The sequence below is a fragment of the Lepisosteus oculatus genome, chromosome 18 (genome assembly GCF_040954835.1).
Source record: "Lepisosteus oculatus isolate fLepOcu1 chromosome 18, fLepOcu1.hap2, whole genome shotgun sequence".
Lineage (NCBI taxonomy): Eukaryota > Metazoa > Chordata > Actinopteri > Semionotiformes > Lepisosteidae > Lepisosteus > Lepisosteus oculatus.
Genome location: NC_090713.1, coordinates 6,787,537 through 6,807,376, shown reverse-complemented (window position 1 = coordinate 6,807,376; position 19,840 = coordinate 6,787,537). Strand labels below are relative to the sequence as shown.

The 19,840-nt window shown below is 39.1% G+C and overlaps 1 long non-coding RNA gene across 1 annotated transcript; it reads left to right on the top strand.

Annotated features, from left to right (window-relative positions):
- The first annotated feature begins 3,464 nt into the window (after positions 1-3,464).
- On the top strand, positions 3,465-4,151 carry LOC138224125 (uncharacterized). Its single transcript, XR_011182467.1, has 2 exons — positions 3,465-3,614; positions 3,850-4,151. It is a non-coding gene; the product is annotated as an uncharacterized lncRNA (long non-coding RNA).
- Positions 4,152-19,840: the final 15,689 nt, after the last annotated feature.

Sequence of the window (19,840 nt, the reverse complement as noted above, 5' to 3'; positions counted from 1 at the left end):
TGCTTGCAGTCCCATGGTTGAAAATTCAGTTTGCCAGTTTAGATGAAGAGATTGAGTCAGTGAGTTAACCAATGGAAAATGACTTGAGTTACAGTTTTGTAGTATCGCATCAGAAGTTGGTGATTGTCTGAGATGCCATCAGGTATACCACTAGGGCCCACCTTAAAGGTCACTCATCGGTGGATCTTCCTTTGGGTGATTGAACGTGCCCTGTGACTTTAAAGATCAGATCCAGATGTACCTATGGCTCTCAACTAGACATCCAGGCACTAGCAGAGGACATCCATCATGGGAGTTTAGATCGCCTCTGTTGTAGGAAGGATCGTTATCCAGAAGACAAAGTCATCTCTCTTACTTTCCCACATGTGAAAACCACCAGGTCATTCTTAGGCTGAGATCATAAGGATAACAAGCGTTTTAGCTACATTCCTATGTAGAGTATTTACACAGGCAGGCACCAGGTTATATGGTCAAGGTACACAAAGATTATTTGAAATCTTTAATTGCACCTTAATTCTAATTATAAGAAAGATAGTTCCGGTCCTGAAATCTAATTGGCTGACACACTTTTGAAGCTGTGTTATATTCTCTGATATACGCACACCCTGGAAGGAATTTTGACATTTTACTGTGTGATAAAGAAATATCAATGCGCTGACTGATAAATAACTGTCAATCAAATCAATTGCATAGGCTTTTTTTTGCTGTCTTTGTTGCACTCTGCAGGATCCTTGTGATATTTTGTGCTCTCGTTGAATGATAGTGTCACATAGTTTAAATCATTTTCATTCTTAGAAATTATGATATGCTTGGTTAAAAGCAAGGGAGATTACAGTATGTCTGTTATAGTAGACATGAAAACAAGAGTTCACTTCCACATTATTGGAAACCCAATTTTAATGACAAAGCGCTGGGGTAATATCCTGGCAGCAGGCACTAAAACCAGCACAAGTGGGAGCACTCCCACGGCGAAAAAAAATGCCTGACAAACTAGGGATTGGACAGTTTTTGAAAATGTTCAAATGTGCTAAACAAAAAACAAAAAAGAAGTCATTTTTATCATATTGGCTAACTAATGTCCTCTCTTTGCTGCTGCTGCTCCGCAAAAAGTATCCTTGAAACTTAAATGTCTGGGTTACCAAGCCATGGAGCTTGTGTTCGGGGTGGATGTTGGTCATCCCTGTTTCAAACCATGCTTTGATTTTTCCCTAAACCCCCCTCCCCAATTTTCAAATCTTCACCTCTGGGTTCCAGTGGAGCTTCACTTTCTTCTTTCTTGTCTCGGGAAAAGAGCTGTGCTGATAAATCGATGTGACAAACAAGTTCCTGCTCCCTATTTACTTTTCAGAGTTTCATGAAGCAACTTTATTTTTTAAAATTTAGATTTTCAAAAATTTACTTTTTTTCAAATTTTATTCTGATTTTATTCTGTCTTTTCAATACACAGATATTCAATGCTTATTCCCATGTACCTGACCTGAATCATCTCTGAGGGTTTCTTGGGATGCAGACTGTGGGATAGAATGAACCCAGAAACAAAAAGATGTTTTGTAAAGTGAATCTCACCTTTCATTTAATATAATGTAATTAATTTAATTCATTCACTAATTAATTGTTTTTAACAACTGTTGTCTAACTTCCCCAGTGCTGGTTACAAACATACACAAGAGGATCAATAAGAAGGACTTTGAGAATAAAATGACACCAAAGGCCCAGGGTGAACAGAATGTATTCACACTAATACTTTTCAATGATAATCATGAATAATTGCTGAATCCATGGCTTTACACCCACTGCATAGTCATTACTATGATCTCTTTAATGTAAAGGACTATGCTATGATACTGATCAACTCGTCCAAAATATGCATGCATTGGAATTATAGCTGGTGATCATACTGTATACCCCTTACAGTACATGAAGTTAAAAGTCAATGATTAGCAAGGGTTAGAGTAAGATACACCATTAATCTTCAGTATTCATATTGTTAAGTTTTTTCAATTATCACAGTATGAGGAACACTTCCAGCGCCTGCTTGTACAAGTAAATACATAGCACCAGTGCTACAGTGCCTATAATCCCACACTAAGCAGAGCTGTAACATTGACTGAAGATGAGGATTAAGAAGAGTTCTAACTACTGCTACCACTACTCCAGGTATTCCAGGTATAGAAGATCTAGAGAACAGATTTTAGTAAAAGATGCCAAAATGAATTAATATAATTACACACATCATTCTTAAATATATGATGGTTTATCAGGGCGCATAACACATTGTAACTGTGCATTTCTACATTTCAACCTCTGCTATAAAAAAATTACTTCAATAAAAAGTTGGGTTCAATTTTTGTTTTAATTCCTGTAGTGCGTTTAACCTTTAAAACTCACTGGGTATTAATAATCCTGCTATATCTTAGCAAGGCAGTTTCAACCAGTCTCTCCACTCTCTACTCCATTCCACCTGTGTTGAGTGGAGTAAGGGCTCGGCCGATTGTATCTCATCCTCTGCTCCTTATAAAGCTGCTCTCTGTCTAGTCCTGCTGTCCTGGGAGTGTTCATGCTAAACTGTTCATGTTGGCCCTGAATCCTGATGTTGGAGAAGTGAGCTTCACTTACCCCCCAGTTGGGAACCTGGATACAAAAATAAAGAGAGAATAGAAAGAGGAGAGGGAGGGAGTTGGAAACTTTAGACCTGAGGGTCTGAATGTTTGAGGTTTTAATACAGACACAATTGAGAAAGAGGACTGACCCCTTCAACTGTCGGTTATATAGAAGAACAGAAGACTGTCATGCAAAGAGAGAGCACACTCCCCATGAACATTAAAATAAGTTTTCAGTGTCTCTCCAGCCCCATAGATAAAACATGTCTTTCCTTCAACACTGTGAGGAATGTCCCATGGGACCACAAACATATAACAAGGTATTTTGTCAGATCTGAACTGAACATTTTGCCTCTCTTGTATTGCCCCAAAAGTATTAAGAGTGTTTAAGTCAGTGCAGTTAGTAATTGTGCTGCATCTGAACAAACAGAGCCAAGTGCAGTTTTAACCAGATTTTCTGCACTCCACCCCATTCCAGCTATGTTGGGTGAAATGCGGACATAGCTGATAAGTGGATTTGTGACAGTGTAAACTTATATAAAATGTGGGTTGCATGACTGTTTTTAATATGTGCATTTGCATGCTTCAGTCTCTGTAAAATACGTTTTTAGTTCAACTATTGATCCTGCTGTACCTGAACACACAAAACCAAGTACTGCTTTAACCAGACTCTCCACACTCCATTCAAGTTGGACTCAGCTGATTGTGTATAATCCTCTGCTCCTTATAAAGCTGCTTTCTGTCTAGTCCTGCTGTCCTGGGAGTGTTAATGTTAAACTGCTCATCTTGCTCTGTCACATCACGCAGCACCAAGCCTGTTTTTCTAGCACTGACTGGCTACTAGTGCAGCCTAACCCAGAAAGATAATTTGCATAGAAGACACTTCTGGGAGTGTTTATAGCCTTGTGAGTTTAACACTTCCAGACTGAGAGCTGCGCTTCATGGTAACAGAACCCACAGGAACAATGACTTTCTTCATCATATTTATCTGGACACTCCTCATCACTGATCAGGGTAGGAATGGGTTTGGATATTTTATAGAATTTAAAACATTTTTGTATTATGTGAAGAAGAAATCAAGATTTATGTTAATTTAAAAATAAAAAATATTAAAGCATCATAATAAATATCTTATTAATTTATTCTGTTTTCATACTGTATGTCTATCATATAATGTATTACTGATTTACAGAATAAATTGGTATTTTCAATACTTTCCCACTTTTTGCAATGTTTTCTTCATTTTCAGAATCTAGTGGACAGATTTTTGTGACCCACGCTCCTACAATATTGACTGCTCCAGGACAGACAGTCACTGTTAGCTGTAAGACCAGTCCTGCAGTGTACAATAATGATCGCCTCAGCTGGTACCAACAGAAAGCTGGAAAAGCTCCTAAACTCCTGATCTATCTTGCAACTACCCGTCGGACTGGGATCCCAGAGCATTTCAGTGGCAGTGGCAGTGACCATCACAGGAGTCCAGGCTGAAGAGGCACACAAACAAACTGAACTTCAATAAAATATATACTGTATATACAGTGGTGTGAAAAAGTGTTTGACCCCTTCCTGATTTCTAATTTTTTTTCATGTTTGTCACACTGAAATGTTTCAGATCGTCAAACAAATTGAAGTTTTAGACAAAGATAACACAAGGAAACACAAAATGCAGTTTTTAAATGAAGGTTTTTATTATTAAGGGAAAAAAAATCCAAACCCACATGGCCCTGTGTGAAAAAGTGATTGCTCCCCCTGTTAAAACATACATCAACTGTGGTTTATCACATCTTTGGAAAGCTGAGTTCAATTTCTCTAGCCACACCCAGGCCTGATTACTGCCACACCTGTTCTCAATCAAGAAATCACTTAAATAGGACCTGCCTGACAAAGTGAAGTAGACCAAAAGATCCTCAAAAGCTAGACATCATACTGCGATCCAAAGAAATTATGGGAACAAATGAGAAACAGAGTAATTGAGATTTATCAGTTTGGAAAAGGTTATAAAGCCATTTCTAAAGCTTTGGGACTCCAGCGAACCACAGTGAGAGCCATTATCCACAAATGGCGAAAACATGGAACAGTGGTGAACCATCCCAGGAGGGGCCAGTTGACCAAAATTACCCCAAGAGCGCAGCAACGACTCATCCAAAGTAGAGAGTCAAAGTAGAGAGTCAAAATGACAGGAGAAGTGTTATGACAGTGATATTGCCATCAGCCTAGAGTAATTCTGTAATATTAATAATCTCCTTTTCTCATATTCTGTTTCAGACTTCAGTACAGATGCAGCCATTCAAAGTGCACGGTACAGACACGTACCTGAGGTAATTGGCTACGGCGTCGCGCATCATGATGCAAGATGACGCGGGGTACCGCGGTACGTGATTGGTTGACCGACAGTTGGTCTGTCGTAGAAAGACTTCAAAGTGCGTGGTACAGACACGTACCGAAGGTAATTGGCTACGGCATTGCGCATCGTGAGGTGCGGCATCACGCAAGATGACGCGGGGTACCGCGGTACATGAATGGTTGACCGACAGGGGCACTCGTGGTCCCTTGGTCTGTCGTAGAAAGACTTACAGTAAACGTCTTTACTGTGCCCGTTGTAGATATTGAATTTAACCACTGAAGGGAAATCTTAATAGCTGAGCATAAAAAGAATAGGAGCATACTGTAACGTGTGTGAAGGCCATAAACGATATTAATTTTGGAACATAAATATACAGCATATGGCTGGTCTTGGTACTTTAAAGAAAAACTACACACCAGTATTCCATTTCTCCCTAAACATTTTAAGCATCGAAGTCTTTAACTAAAGAGATACCGGATTCAACAAGCATACTTTTAGAATTTGATTAAAAGGGAATATAATATGGAATCGCATATCTAAAGAATTTAATAATGATATGATTAGTGTACTGCGACAGGGCTGTGTAGGGCTGTTTCGCTTCTTTTTTCATGTGACTTCCCTTGTAGTCTACTGGTCTACATGCCTGACTACTAACTGTTGGGTTGTGTGTTCAAATCCAGCTGGTGCTGGACTTCTCTTTTAACAAACATTTCTTCGAAAAAATAGAATAGCAATATTATGGACAATCAATTGACTTTTTTATTTCAAAATATCACAACATCGATTCGAAGTCATTTTTGATAACAATGAATAGTCACCTTCTTCCCTTCTGACAACGGTCCCTGCTTCTGCTTCTATTGTGTGTGTGTGTGTGTGTGTGTGTGTGTGTGTGTGTGTGTGTGTGTGTGTGTGTGTGAGTGATAGAGTACATTTTTATAGAGAAATGGAGGCTGGACAGTATGCGTTACAATATAAACGTTATATTGATTTGATTCAAATCGCAAACACGTGTTTAATTATATGTTTTTTTTATCATAATCAGGCTAATGCAACATAAATTGATACAGTATCTTTGTCTTCTAAGTATCTTAATAAACTTTCAGCATATTCAGACTTTCTACCCGTTTAGATTTATAATGGGATCAAATGTGGAAGGATTAGATTGTAATCATTTTTATTTTTCAAATGCGTTTTAGAAAAGTGTAATCTATACCTGCCCAGACTGTACGCCTTCCTAAACCTCGCCTTTCACTCCTGTCCTACTCTTCCCCACACCTCAGCCGGGCGCTCTTCGGCCTCTGCCCGGGACAAATGTATATTTTGATATTTACACCCGGCGCGGCACCGAGGGAGCATCTGCATTTATAACTTAGTTTTTAAAATTAGTCAAGCAATATAAAGCATCTCCTTTTACTTTTAAGTCCCTTAAATACATTGAGCACTTAAGATTACTTAACTATATGTACAAACGTTTCATATGTTGCTGTTGTGAATGCCTGTGGAGTGTATCTTATTTGCCTTGTGTCCTGGTTATGTCGCCCTCCCCCCCTCTCTCCCTCAATTCAATTCAATTCAAGGTGTTTTATTAGCATGACAGATGGGTACAATCAGTGTTGGGTATTTACTTTGCTTTGAGATACCACTTTTAAAGGTGATATATACAATTTTGACTAAAATAAATTGATATCTTTGTCTTCTAAGTATCTTAATAAACTTTCAACATAGCTTTCTCCCCGTTAAGATTTATTTTCCTTAACTAGTATACTTTAGATCTTTTTTTCTGAACCGGGGAAAATCTGATCATGTTTCTCTATAACAACAATAAAAAAAACATTATTTTACCTTTATGTGATATCTATGGAAGCCCGTTTCCGCCAGGGAGTAAAAAAAAAACGCGCTATGGTATCTCAGAATTCCGACTTAGTATCTCAGAATTGCGACTTAGTATCTCAGAATTCCGACTTAGTATCTCAGAATTGCGACTTAGTAAGTCAGAATTCCGACTTAGTATCTCAGAATTGCGACTTAGCACCTCAGAATTCCGACTTAGCATCTCAGAATTGCGACTTAGCAAGTCAGAATTCCGACTTAGTAAGTCAGAATTGCGACTTAGTAAGTCAGAATTGCGACTTAGTAAGTCAGAATTCCGACTTAGTATCTCAGAATTGCAACTTAGCAACTCAGAATTCCGACTTAGCAACTCAGAATTGCGACTTAGTAACTCAGAATTCTGACTTAATATCTCAGAATTGCGACTTAGTATCTCAGAATTGCGACTTAGCAACTCAGAATTCCGACTTAGTATCTCAGAATTGCGACTTAGCAACTCTCACATTTGTGACTTCGAAATAGCCATATTTCATTGTCTGTCCTTTTGTTATTGTAACGGATTCGGGTTCTAGGGCTTGTGCCCTCGCCGCTCCCACCCTTGTTCGTGCCTCGCTGCACTGGCTCATTTTCTTTAACCCTGGCGGCCAGCATCCCTGTTATGCGCAGGGGAGGGTGGTGTACTGCAACCAGATCGTACAACCTGTATGTCGGCCGTTCCGTTACACTATTTTCATGAATCGTACAGGATCATAGGATCTATAAGCCTGAAGACTTGTCCTGTACAGTGCCCTGATAAAAATCAAATTAATTACACTAATTTTTATAGAATCCCATTTCCGCCAGTGAGGCTTCCATAGTACCCGGATGGAATAGTGCACGGTGGGCTTTTTAAAATAGTTTTTATTTACGTAGACAGAATATGAAATAAGATACAGAAATAGGCACTTCACATCCAGAAGAATTCACAATTATAAAAGCTGAAACATACTTTTTACGTATTTCCATTGTATGTCCTTTTTTACTTAAAAAAGAAGGTCTTCTTTAGCTCAGCTGGCAAGACTCAGGTTCGAGCCAGTGCAGCGAGGTACGAACTAGGGTGGGAGCGGCGAGGGCACAATCCCTAGAACCCGAATCCGTTACAATAACAAAAGGACAGACAATGGAATACGGCTATTTCGAAGTCACAAATGTGAGATATAAAGTCGGAATTCTGAGTTGCTAAGTCGCAATTCTGAGATATAAAGTCGGAATTCTGAGTTGCTAAGTCGCAATTCTGAGATACTAAGTCGCAATTCTGAGATACTAAGTCAGAATTCTGAGTTGCTAAGTCGCAATTCTGTGATACTAAGTCGGAATTCTGACTTAATAAGTCGCAATTCTGAGATACTAAGTCGGAATTCTGACTTCCTAAGTCGCAATTCTGAGATACTAAGTCAGAATTCTGACTTACTAAGTCGCAATTCTGAGATACTAAGTCGGAATTCTGACTTCCTAAGTCGCAATTCTGAGATACTAAGTCAGAATTCTGACTTACTAAGTCGCAATTCTGAGATACTAAGTCGGAATTCTGAGATACTAAGTCGGAATTCTGAGTTGCTAAGTCGCAATTCTGAGATACTAAGTCGCAATTCTGAGATACTAAGTCGGAATTCTGACTTACTAAGTCGGAATTCTGAGTTACTAAGTCGCAATTCTGAGATAGCATAGCGCGTTTTTTTTTTCCTCCCTGGCGGAAACGGGCTTCCATAGATATCACCTTAAGGATGCGCAAAGAAATTTAAAATAGTCTTCTTTAGGTGTGAGGGTAGGAGTGGATCGCAGCAGGCATAATCGGCAACAAAGAAAACAAAGAACTGGACAGGCTAGACGTTTATCCAGAGAATGAGTGATCAGAAAAAGGAACAGCTGTTACACTCAGGTTTTACGCTCTCTCTCTGTTGAATGAATGAAAGCATTTTATTAAAAATGAGTTTGCGTTTGTCTGGGTATTTACTTTGTAACCTGTGGTTTACATCTACTGTATTGTTTTGAGGTGCCACTTTTAAAGGTGATATGTAAAATAAAGTTTTTTATTATTGTTATAGAGAAACATGATCAGATTTTCCCTGGTTCAGAAAAAAGACGATTAAAATATGTAATCTTTGCTTTTGTATGTCATCGGAAAATACAATCAGTTTCTGCTTTGTGTAAGGATGGTGTGGTGAGAAGGTGAGAAAGTGGTGAGAAAGCTGTGCTCCTCAAAGCGCTTTACAGGATAAAAACAATAACAACAATAGTGGCTGGGCAAACGATTTTTTTTGCGTGATGCCGCACCTCACGATGCGCAATGCCGTAGCCAATTACCTTCGGTACGTGTCTGTACCACGCACTTTGAATGGCTGCATCTGTATATTCTTAAACTGGCTAGTTGGAGATTATTCAATAAGATTCAGAATACTGCTGCTCACCTTTAAAAAGTTGAGCTCCTGATTATATAAATTAACTGTATGGCACAGCAGAGCAGAATTTTTCTTCTCTAAAAGCCTCGCTGTAAGCTCACCTTTATTTTTTTCTTCTTTACCCTTCCACAACAGAGAGAGAACATGGCACCTGCATTAGAAGCTGCAGATGAGACCGATTTGTACTCAACTTTAAGAATTCCTCATGCGGCTGCAAGGGTGTTGAGTTAGAAGCTCACTAACAGCCTAGAATCAAGGTATCTGCTACACCACTCCTAAGAGCATCCAACTACTCTCTTTGTAGGAAAAAAATATTTTATATCTTTACTATCCTGTTAGTGCTCAGAGCGTTTCTAAATATAAACGATCTTACGCGCTTCTTCTCTTGGCTCTCTTGTGACAGAATGTGGACAAAACATGTTTCAGCTATTATTAGATTTAAGTGAAATCACAGTTTAGTGTTTTCCTTGCTTATATGTTTTGGAGGATATATAAAAAGGAAGCTTTTGACCAGCACTCCTTCTAAGCAGAAACTCTGTTCTCTGTTGCAGATCATCCATGACGCTGACCCACATGTGACTAACAGCACCCTGTCATTCCAGAAGAAACAAGCTTCACAGAGAAAACCTTCAGCTCTTTGTCAGCCTTTGTTTTTGGGCTTTGACAATTCTCTGTACTCTTTATAATGAATAGACACTCATTACAATAAATAGATAGAGGACCATGTCCAGAAAACTGACCTCACTGGATGAAAATATTAGTCTTTCTTACTGCAGAAAAAAGCTTAATAATAATAATCAAACACATACATTTCCAGGCTAAAGCATGTGCTGGTAGACTATTAAACTACAGCAAAACACATGGATCATGATAGAATTATTGTAATAAAAATGACAGCTATGCATGCAAAAATGATTATTTTTATATCGGCATAAGTTAAATTGTAGTGTTAGCCAAAACAACATTCACAAGGAATAAAACCCCCCAAGAATGAAGTGTATTTAAAAATTTTCATTGAGTGTTTTTGTTGTAGTAAATGTTGTTTAATCTACTTGACCGAGGGACAAGCTGTGGGACACAGGACGAGGAGGCTGGGACCCCCATGCAGAGAGAGGCATTAGCCAAGGGGTAGCGGCAAAGGTGGAGATCGGGTGGAGGAGGTATACAAAAAACAAATATGAAGGAGAGAGGTGGAATGCTATAATATTTACAGTTTTTTATTATTTATAGTGTAAGGACAAAGTCTATTATCTCACTTAGAATTGAGTATTATTAAGTATTTCTAAAATTCTTTGTGTGTCTGGACCAAACAGCTTCCTGCTGTCACAGGAAAACAGCAAAAGAGTCCCCTCTCTGTTGTCAACCACAAGATTATCTTCTGGTCTTTGTGTAAGCAAGTGAGGGAGATTAGCTTATTTTTTGGATAAGGATCTTTCCCAGGACAGTCCAGATCCGTGTCAATACTCCTTTTTGATCGATGTCCACTGCTGGTGTTGGAATGTATGGCAGAGGCACATAGTCACAGACTATCTGGAGATAATCCTAAAAGTCACAGGGCACGGTCAATCATCCAACAATCGGATCAAACAATCAGAATGCTGGAGGGTGTGGGTACACACTTCACCCGGTATCTTTTTGACCAATCACCAATCATATTTTCTCCTCTCTCTGCTGGACCAACCTGACTAACTGACAACATAACCATGTGCCTGCCACACTTGCTGTCTAAACTTTGGTGCTTAAACTTTTTCCCAAACTGCTGAGTTAGAATTAAAGGGTGAGCCCATATGTGAAGACAGAATTCTGTCTGAGGTCTAGCCTGCAGCAGGACTTTGAGACCAGCTAGCTACTACCGTGTATCCAATTGATCACCGGAGCAATACGGTTGGACATTTTGTTGACAGGCCTGAATAGAGCATTATCCAGCAGTAGCTGCTACGCCAGGAGCAAACCGAGCTTCTACACTTTAATGTGTGACTTGCCCCAGTTCATCTCGATGTTAGCCAGACAATCCATTTGATGGAATCAACTGTCAGCGTGTGTGAGGCAACAGCAGGATCCTTGTCTCTCTCCCTGATACCTTGAGCTGCCTCAGGACTGGAGTGGCACCAAGCCAGAAGAGCATGGATTGGACAGCGCTGTGACAGACCCAGTTGACTTTTCCTCATTCGTCTGTGTGGGAGTTTTGAATCCACAGTTGTAGATGAGTATAATTCAATATTCACTCTTGGGAACGTTAATATCAATTTAATTTATGTGCCTGAATGTTGATTATTTTAAGGAGACTGATGAGGTAGTGAGTGTAACCAATGCTATATGAATGTAATATTCCTGTTTTTATACAATATATATTTTCTGTATCAGCTTGATATTTTGAATATTTTATGTACACATCAATAAATGTCTTTCATGTGTTTTAAATCCTTGTGAAGACTCCTTGATTTTCTACTGATTGTTTCCTTACAGACAAAGTAAACTCACGCAATTGCACTATTTTTACAACATGAACTTACTTGAGTTTTACTCTAATCTCTTTTTTCTTTCAAAGTAGGGGACAATTGTTTTTTAAGGATTTTGGCAAATGTTTGCTTTTGCAATTGTAATTTGCTGGAGAATTGATGGATTCTGGAGCAATATTGATGGAGTTTGGAGCTTCCTTAAACTAAAATGCTAACATAAATATGCCTATTAAAAAGATCAATTTGCTTTATTCTTTTGTATCAGGTTAGGAAACACACTGTTGAAAACACTTGTGTCTTGTGATATATAGTCAGTGGTACTGTATTTTGATTTTGCTGGTAAAAAAATGTATAATACACCCGTTGTGCAGTTTGTCTTTGTTGTCAGCATCATGCTATTCTCAGTTCAGATTATTTGTCATATGCACAACTGTAATGTATTGCTTATTTGCATGTATGCTCCAATACAAAGACATTAAGGAAACGCCAAACCATAAACACAAAACAGCAGCAGCAGCAACAAAGTTAAATAACATACAACTAAATACAAGTCAGCACAAGCAGTGTGCAAAAGAATGTTTATTCAAAATAGTTTTGCTGCTGTGATAACAAACTTAATGGTTGGGTTTATAGGATATTGGAGATCACTTGCATTTTAAATATTTTGAGAAATAATTAAAACTATTATTTAGTAATGAAAAGTGTAGGGTTAAAAGTGAATATACACATTTAGGTGGCTCGGTCTATAATGTTTGAATAATTTTAAGATATTGAAAATGAAAAGTATACTCTATCTGCTGAAATAGTATCTTTCAAACAAAAATTATTAGCAAACTGTTTTGGTGATTGCTACACTTTATCTGCTGTGCAAAGCTCAAATGTGAACTGGATCCCTGAAGAAAAATGACATTTTTTTTTGCAGGACACTGTTTTTTGCCACAAAGTCAGGCTAGTCTGCCTTAACCTGCCCCAGAGGATGTTGACTTTGGAAGATTTATTGCTATAGTTATTTAATTGGATGCAATTTAACCCTACTTAATGAAACTGAAAATCCAGATTTTGTCAGCAAAAAAACATACTATATTATTTACTAACATACAGTATACACTAAAGTTTACAGGTTGACTGAATAATCTTGCTTTCTGAAACAGCTTCCAGGTTGAGGTTTCATTCCACTGCTAATTTCTTAATTTATTTAATTAGAAAGAAGACAGGCGTGAAAATAGAATAACAATACTCATCTTGCTCTGTCACAACACACAACACCAAAACCAAGTGTTGTTGAACCCAGGAAGACATTTTGCATAGAAAATACACTTTACATTCACAGCACATGCTTCAGTGCTCTAGGAGTGTTTATAGCCCTGTGAGTTTAACACTTCATGACTGAGTGCTGCCCTTCATGGCAATAGAACCCACAGGAACAATGACTTTCTTCACCATCATCATATGGACACTCCTCATATCTCCACAGGGTAGAAATGGGTTTATAAGCATTTTATTTTAAGTCAAAATAATAATAATAATAATAATAATAATAATAATAGCTTACACTTATATAGCTCTTTTCCGGACACTCAAAGCACTTTATAGGTAATGGGGTCTCCCCTCCACCACCACCAATGTGCAGCATCCACCTGGATGATGCAACGGCAGCCATAGCACGCCAGAACACTCACCACGCATCAGCTATTAGTGGGGAGGAGAGCAGAGAGTAATGAAGCCAATTCACAGAATTCAGGATTATTAGAGGCCATGTTTGGTAAAAGCCAATGGGGAAATATGGCTAGGACGCCGGGGTTACACCCCTACTCTTTTCGAGAAACACCCTGGGATTTTTAATGACCACAGAGAGTCAGGACCTCTGTTTTATATCTCATCCGAAGGACAGCGCCTGTTTACAGTATAGTGTCCCAGTCACTATACTGGGGCATTAGGACCCACATGGACCGCAGGGTGAGTGCCCCCTGCTGGCCCCGCTAACACCTCTTCCATCAGCAGCCTTAGTTTTTCCCAGGAGGTCTCCCATCCAGGTACTGACCAGGCTCACACTCCAGTAGGTGACCTGTAATAGTATCTAGATTGTCTAGGACCAGGGTTAGAGACAAAGAGTGAAAGTAAAAAAATGTTAAGCAACCTGAGTAACATGACCATTCTTGAAAGCCTCCTCTTCCTGTTTTTTAAATTGCCATCTGACCAATTGTTTAAAATCAACTATTTGGCTGACTGAGGAAGGTAGTTTTTTTCCCACAGGCTGCTGGGGAATATAGTTTCCACAGGAGTCTCCATCATCTTAATAAATGGTAAAGATCGGTTTGTTCAACCTCAAGTAAATTAGCTGCATTCAGATGAATCCTGGAACAAGACAATACCAATTTTTCCAGATGGAATGACTTGGCTACACTTCACCTGGATCAGATTTAATTGTATCTCTCACAGTCATAATGTTTGCTGCACAGCAGTTGAAGGTAATGTGATGAATCAGTCTGACCTTTCAGTACATTGCAGTACAGACCGACACTGATCTGCAAATCTGCACTAGAGGGCACTGTTTGAGAAGCTTTCACACAGACCTGAGTCTTTATGTCTGCATTATGAAGATTTCTAATTTTAAGGCAAAGGATGACTCATGTGTTAATGCCTGTTTTAATGCAAAGAATAAATTATTAATCTTAGGTTTTTATTAGTTCTAAATATATAGGACATTTTTCAAATATTAACATCACATTATATAGACAATCTTGAGATAAGTAATGAATACCTTACAAACAAAAACAAGAAGCAAACATTTTACCAATATATCATAATTTAGCTTGGAAAGGAAAATTATAACAATAATAAACAGGATCTCTGTTACTTCAAATTTATAGCAAATAATAAATTACTGCACTGAAACTTCGAAGAAATTAATTTTAGAAATACAGTAAATATGAAATTAAGCAGAAAAAAATAAAAACAAGTGCATTGTGAGGGGAGGGAGGTAAGATCAGTAAGGCTGAGCAGGTGAGAAAGTTTTATGAAAAAGTGTTCTATAAATCAAAGCACCTAGGTTTTCTGAAGGCAAAATCATAAATTACATCTTCATACAATAGTAGTCGACCCACTGTGTGATTGATGCTCATTTTTTTATTTCAAACCTTACAACATATACATAGTTTGTAAGACAAGTAAAAGGTAAATTGTTATGTTTCATTACATGTTAGTTGTAATTAAAGATCACAGTGTTTGATCATCAGAATCATGGTGATAAACCTATGTTAACTCTCCTATTTCTTCCTTCAACTAAGACATTACCATGACAAGATTGTTCAAATACCAGAAAGAATTCCAATGAAAGCTGGTTGCTGTGTGTTACAGAGTAAGCTTAGTCTATTAACCGGTCAGCTTGTGTAAATATGTTGATAAACGTTTTTTGGTTTAATGAAGCAGGATTGAATTGTATCCAGGTAAGCAACTAAGTACCTTCTAATCTTAACCTTCTCTGGGTCAGTTTGAATTAAAACCCTAATGACTCTGAGGTTAAAAGCTTGACTCACAGACCAATCAGTGATCCAGCTGATCTGAGAGCTGAGAGAGAGTGGAGAGAAAGTTTAGAGATCACCCCTTACAGTTGGCAGCTAATTTTTCTTTGAAAGACACCATTTTAGCCAACTGGTATACTTCACATTCACAATCTGTCAAGTCCCTGCGTTGTTAGCACTGCTTTGTGCAGCTCAGTGTCAAAAGAAACTCAGACTATGTGAAAGGCTGAGATTCCTTGTGACTGGTGCAGTTTTTACTGTGTGCTGTGCAATGAGGAAAGTGGTGTTTGCATGAAAACAATTTTTGAATGCATTCATAACATTTGAACATACCGATTAAAGAAAATGTCATGTTGCAAATTGAGGGGGCACCCTGACAGGCTCAGGGCCCTAGGCAGTCACCTAAATCCCAAGAAGTGTGTTGTGTTTGTGTTATAGAATGTATTTATCCTCGTGTGTTGCTGGTAGTAAATATCTAAGTTACAGATCTGTACTTACATCACCAGCAGAATAATAGAGTGTTTAATTATTGGTTATAAATCATTTTCAGATATGTAGCACTGTTATCATCATCATCCAGCAGAGGGCAGTGCTCTACACAATGTCTTCAACCTCTGCCTGTAAACTCTTTTACTTTTTTCGAGTGTCTCTCCTCTGACCTGGATTGCAAAGAGGGGAGAGTGTGCTGGTTGCTCACTGAATTCACCTTGCCAGCCTGTGCAGCTGTGCTTTTTGCTGTGTCTGTTCTTCCTTTCTTCAGCAGCCATTTTGATACAGTGCCCGGAGTAGCTTGTTTTCAGTTATATCAAAATACGAGACTGATTGATGCCATCAGCGCCTCTAGCTGTTCCACACAATCTCAACTGAGTGCTGCTGCTTCTCCTCCAGTAAGTCTTCTCACTCACAGTCATTCCTACAGTAACTCTGCTCACACATACTCTTCTCCCATAGTAACTCTGCTCACACACACTCTTCTCCTCCAGTAACTCTGGTCACACACACTCTTCTCCTACAGTAACTCTGCTCACTCACACTCTTCTGCTACAGTAACTCTGCTCACTCACACTCTTCTGCTACAGTAACTCTTTCACTCACACACACTCACATGTCCATGTCTCTTCAGTGATTTCACACAAACCAAGACTATTTCCCTTTGAAGATTCAGGTTCTCTAGTCTGTATGCAATAACACAGTCGGATGTTCAGGTGTTCTAAATAGTATTCTGTATCAATTGAGTGATGAACAGGAAATGCCTTTGTGTGTTTTTACTTCCTGTCATTTGCTTTACCCAATTCAGGGCTGTGGAAGAGCTTATCCCAACACCGTCAACAGGCACAGGGCAGAATACATGCTAGGTGGGACACCAGCAAACACACACCAGGGCCAGTTTTCCCAGAAGCTAAGTCATCTACCAGTACAGTAAAGGAATAAGTAAAGGTTTAAACCTTTACTTGTTCCTTTGCAGCCTACACATGCTGACACAGCTGCCTACTTGAATTACCAGTATGTCTTTGGACTGTGGGGCTAAAATGAAGCATCTGGAGAAAACCTATGCAAACCTGAGGAGAACATTCAAACTTCACACAGATACCACCACAGGTCCAGAATTGAACCCAGGGTCCCAGTCCTGTGAGGCAGCAATGCTGACCACTGTGTGACCCACTCAAAAATTTCACCATACATATATATACACACACACATTACTAATGACTGAGCATGACAAATTGTCCAATTTCATTATCCAGTTTCCATTTATAGACAGATATTATTGCTACTGTACTATTATAGTTGCTACAATACAGTTTATCAACTATTAGTAAATACATTTAAATGTAATCACTTATAACTAAGAAATGTATTTAAATGCATTAAACAGGTCTTCACGATGCATTTACAACTCACAACTTTACTGTACATCAGTAAAATTGGTCACACCTCATAGGAGATGCTTAAAGCACAGAGTTACTGAAATATGTGTTAATATTTATAAGCCCTCAGTGACTTTTTATATAAAGTGTTACTGGGAGTTACCCATGATCTGCTCTCTTGCTTTCCTGTCCTTGAACAGGTGCAGATCTCTGACACCACCACAGTATGATACCTCCCTAAACTAGCCCTATCTCCCCCACGCTAGGCAAATCAGCCAGGCTGTACTCAGCTCAGACTGTCCCCGGGGTATTTTTGGCTACGAAATTACAAGATGTGGCGAGAAACTGAAGCTGCCGCTGAGAGGATTTGCATAGACAGGATGAGCCCTCCAGCTGGGCCAGGGCAGGACAGCCCAGATGGAGAAGAGTCTCCAGGGGCTCCTCTCCCTCTAACACTGCTGTCTACATCATGACACAAGGGCTGGGTTTAACTCTCTTCTACCTGCTCTGAGAGTCTGTCTCTCTTTCTCTGGCACCCAGATCAGCTTACAGGTCCCTTTTAAAGACTCTAGACAATTATTAATATTCATGTGCACTAATTAGTCTATTGCAGTGTAACTCAACAAAGTCAAACTGTGATAAAGACTGAAAGAAACACTGAATCCACTTGATGGTTAGAAGCTTGATAATCCAGGGTCTTACTGCTAACTCTTCAGCTCACTCTATATACTCTGCAGCTCAGTTTCTACTCTGTCCTTTCATCTTTGAGAAAATTGATAAGACTGAAAGTACTGATGATCTGTGTTCTAGGTCTTACCCAGACAAAATAAAAGGGCTTGATACTGTAGTTCCCAACAAATATCAATTCATTATCTGCTATTATTGTTAGTGATAACTGCCAATCCTATTATTATGTCACAAAAGAAGGAAACACCTCAAAGTGTTTGGCATTACAAAAATATTTAAACAATACCAAGCATGAATACATAAATACATAAATGCAATAGGTTTAGACCTCAGGAGGATGCTGCTGTTGGACCCTTGAACAAAACCTTTCATTCAGATTGCTCGTTCACCCCCCCAATATAAACGTCTCTCAGTTGTCATTGAAAACAGAACTTGTCCTCAATTTACTCACTTTATTCCTCATTTATTTTATTAAAAAAAAACATTTTGCAGATGACGTGAAAAAGTGATCTTAGTAACTTAACACTGTTAAATTTCACAGCCCAAACTAGGATAAATACTCCTGTCAGACAGTCCAATAGCCTATAAAAAATCTCAGTCTGATCAAGATCAAGTGTAAGCAGGAGTTTTTCTCAGGGACTAGAAAACTGTGCCTTCCTTGGAAAATCGGGTGATGGCAGATTATCCATCCCTCCATTTTCTAAACATTTTTACTCAATATAGGGTTGCAGAGGACACAGAACCCATCCCAGCAAGCAACAAACACAAGGACATATATTGCAGAACAGACAGAAACACACATTCACACCAAGCCCAGTTTTCCCAGAAGCCAATTAACCTTACCAGTATGTCTTCTGACTATGGGAGGAAACTGGGGCACATGGAGGAAACCCACACAAACATGGGAAGAACATACATACCTCAATAGAGATAACCCACCAGGAACTGAATCCAGGACCCAAGCTCTGCAAGACAGCAATGCTAACCACTGTGCCACTGTGCTGCCCTTTTGGAAGAACTACGTTTTGATTTGGAACTTGTGGATCTGACTGATGTGATAATCAGGTGAGATTGTTTATTTGCCTTTTCCGATATTGTGAGTATTGCCAGCAAGATCATTTACAATTTGAAACAATAGTAAAGACAACGTGAAAAAACAAACTATCAGGGAACACCCTTAAATATACAGAACACTTGAGGGTAAAACTAGAAGGATATTTAACTCAACGTATTACATGTAACTGATCCCTGGTGCTTGATTGCCAACCTCATGCACCAGGAAAGCCCTGTTTCAGTGAAGTGCACCCCCGTTCCCCAAAACAGAACAGATAGTGACCACTGTGGTCTTCACACCCATGATCATGCAGCTCATTAAGATCTCAGATGACGACAAGACGGTCATTACTGGGAGACTCAAGCTGGAGCAGAGGGTTCAGAGTGTGCAGAAAGGTGTTGCTCCATTAGACCCACAAAATAATTTAACCCCCTGAGTCTCCAGTCTCTGCACAAAAAAAAATATCAGTAAATCTACCAAAGAAGGATCTGCATCAGGCATCTCCACCTCTATTCCTAGAAGACCTGAAGTCTTCTGTTTTTTGTTCCAACCTGGACAGTCAATTCAGCCAATTATATTCCGAGTTACACATGGAATTCTTCTTACTGTTTGTGTAACACTGCTGCACTATCCTGACAGAGCACAGTGGTCTCAGGCAGGGGGTGAATCAACATGCAGGCATACACACTAGCAGGCTGTTGAGTGCAGGCAGAAAAATTAACAAACAGCAGACAGTGAAGTCCATAGCTGGAGTCTTAACAGGATATGAAGCCTGAGACACAAGGCATGAGGCACAAAGGGAAATCTGGAAGCATAGTCAGGCAAAGCGAGCAAGTTCATAGTGCAGGAGAGAATGCAAGCGATTCAAAATACTAGAAAACACAAGTGAAGCACAAAAAGATCCATAGACATGGTGAAGAATATAATCAATGAAAGCCAGGGAAGCCAAGAAGCAGAAACTGATAAACAAAGCAGTAAGAGTGAGCTGGGAGTTAATCTCGAGGCTGTTTTTTATAACCTGCTGGAACAATGTTAGTGA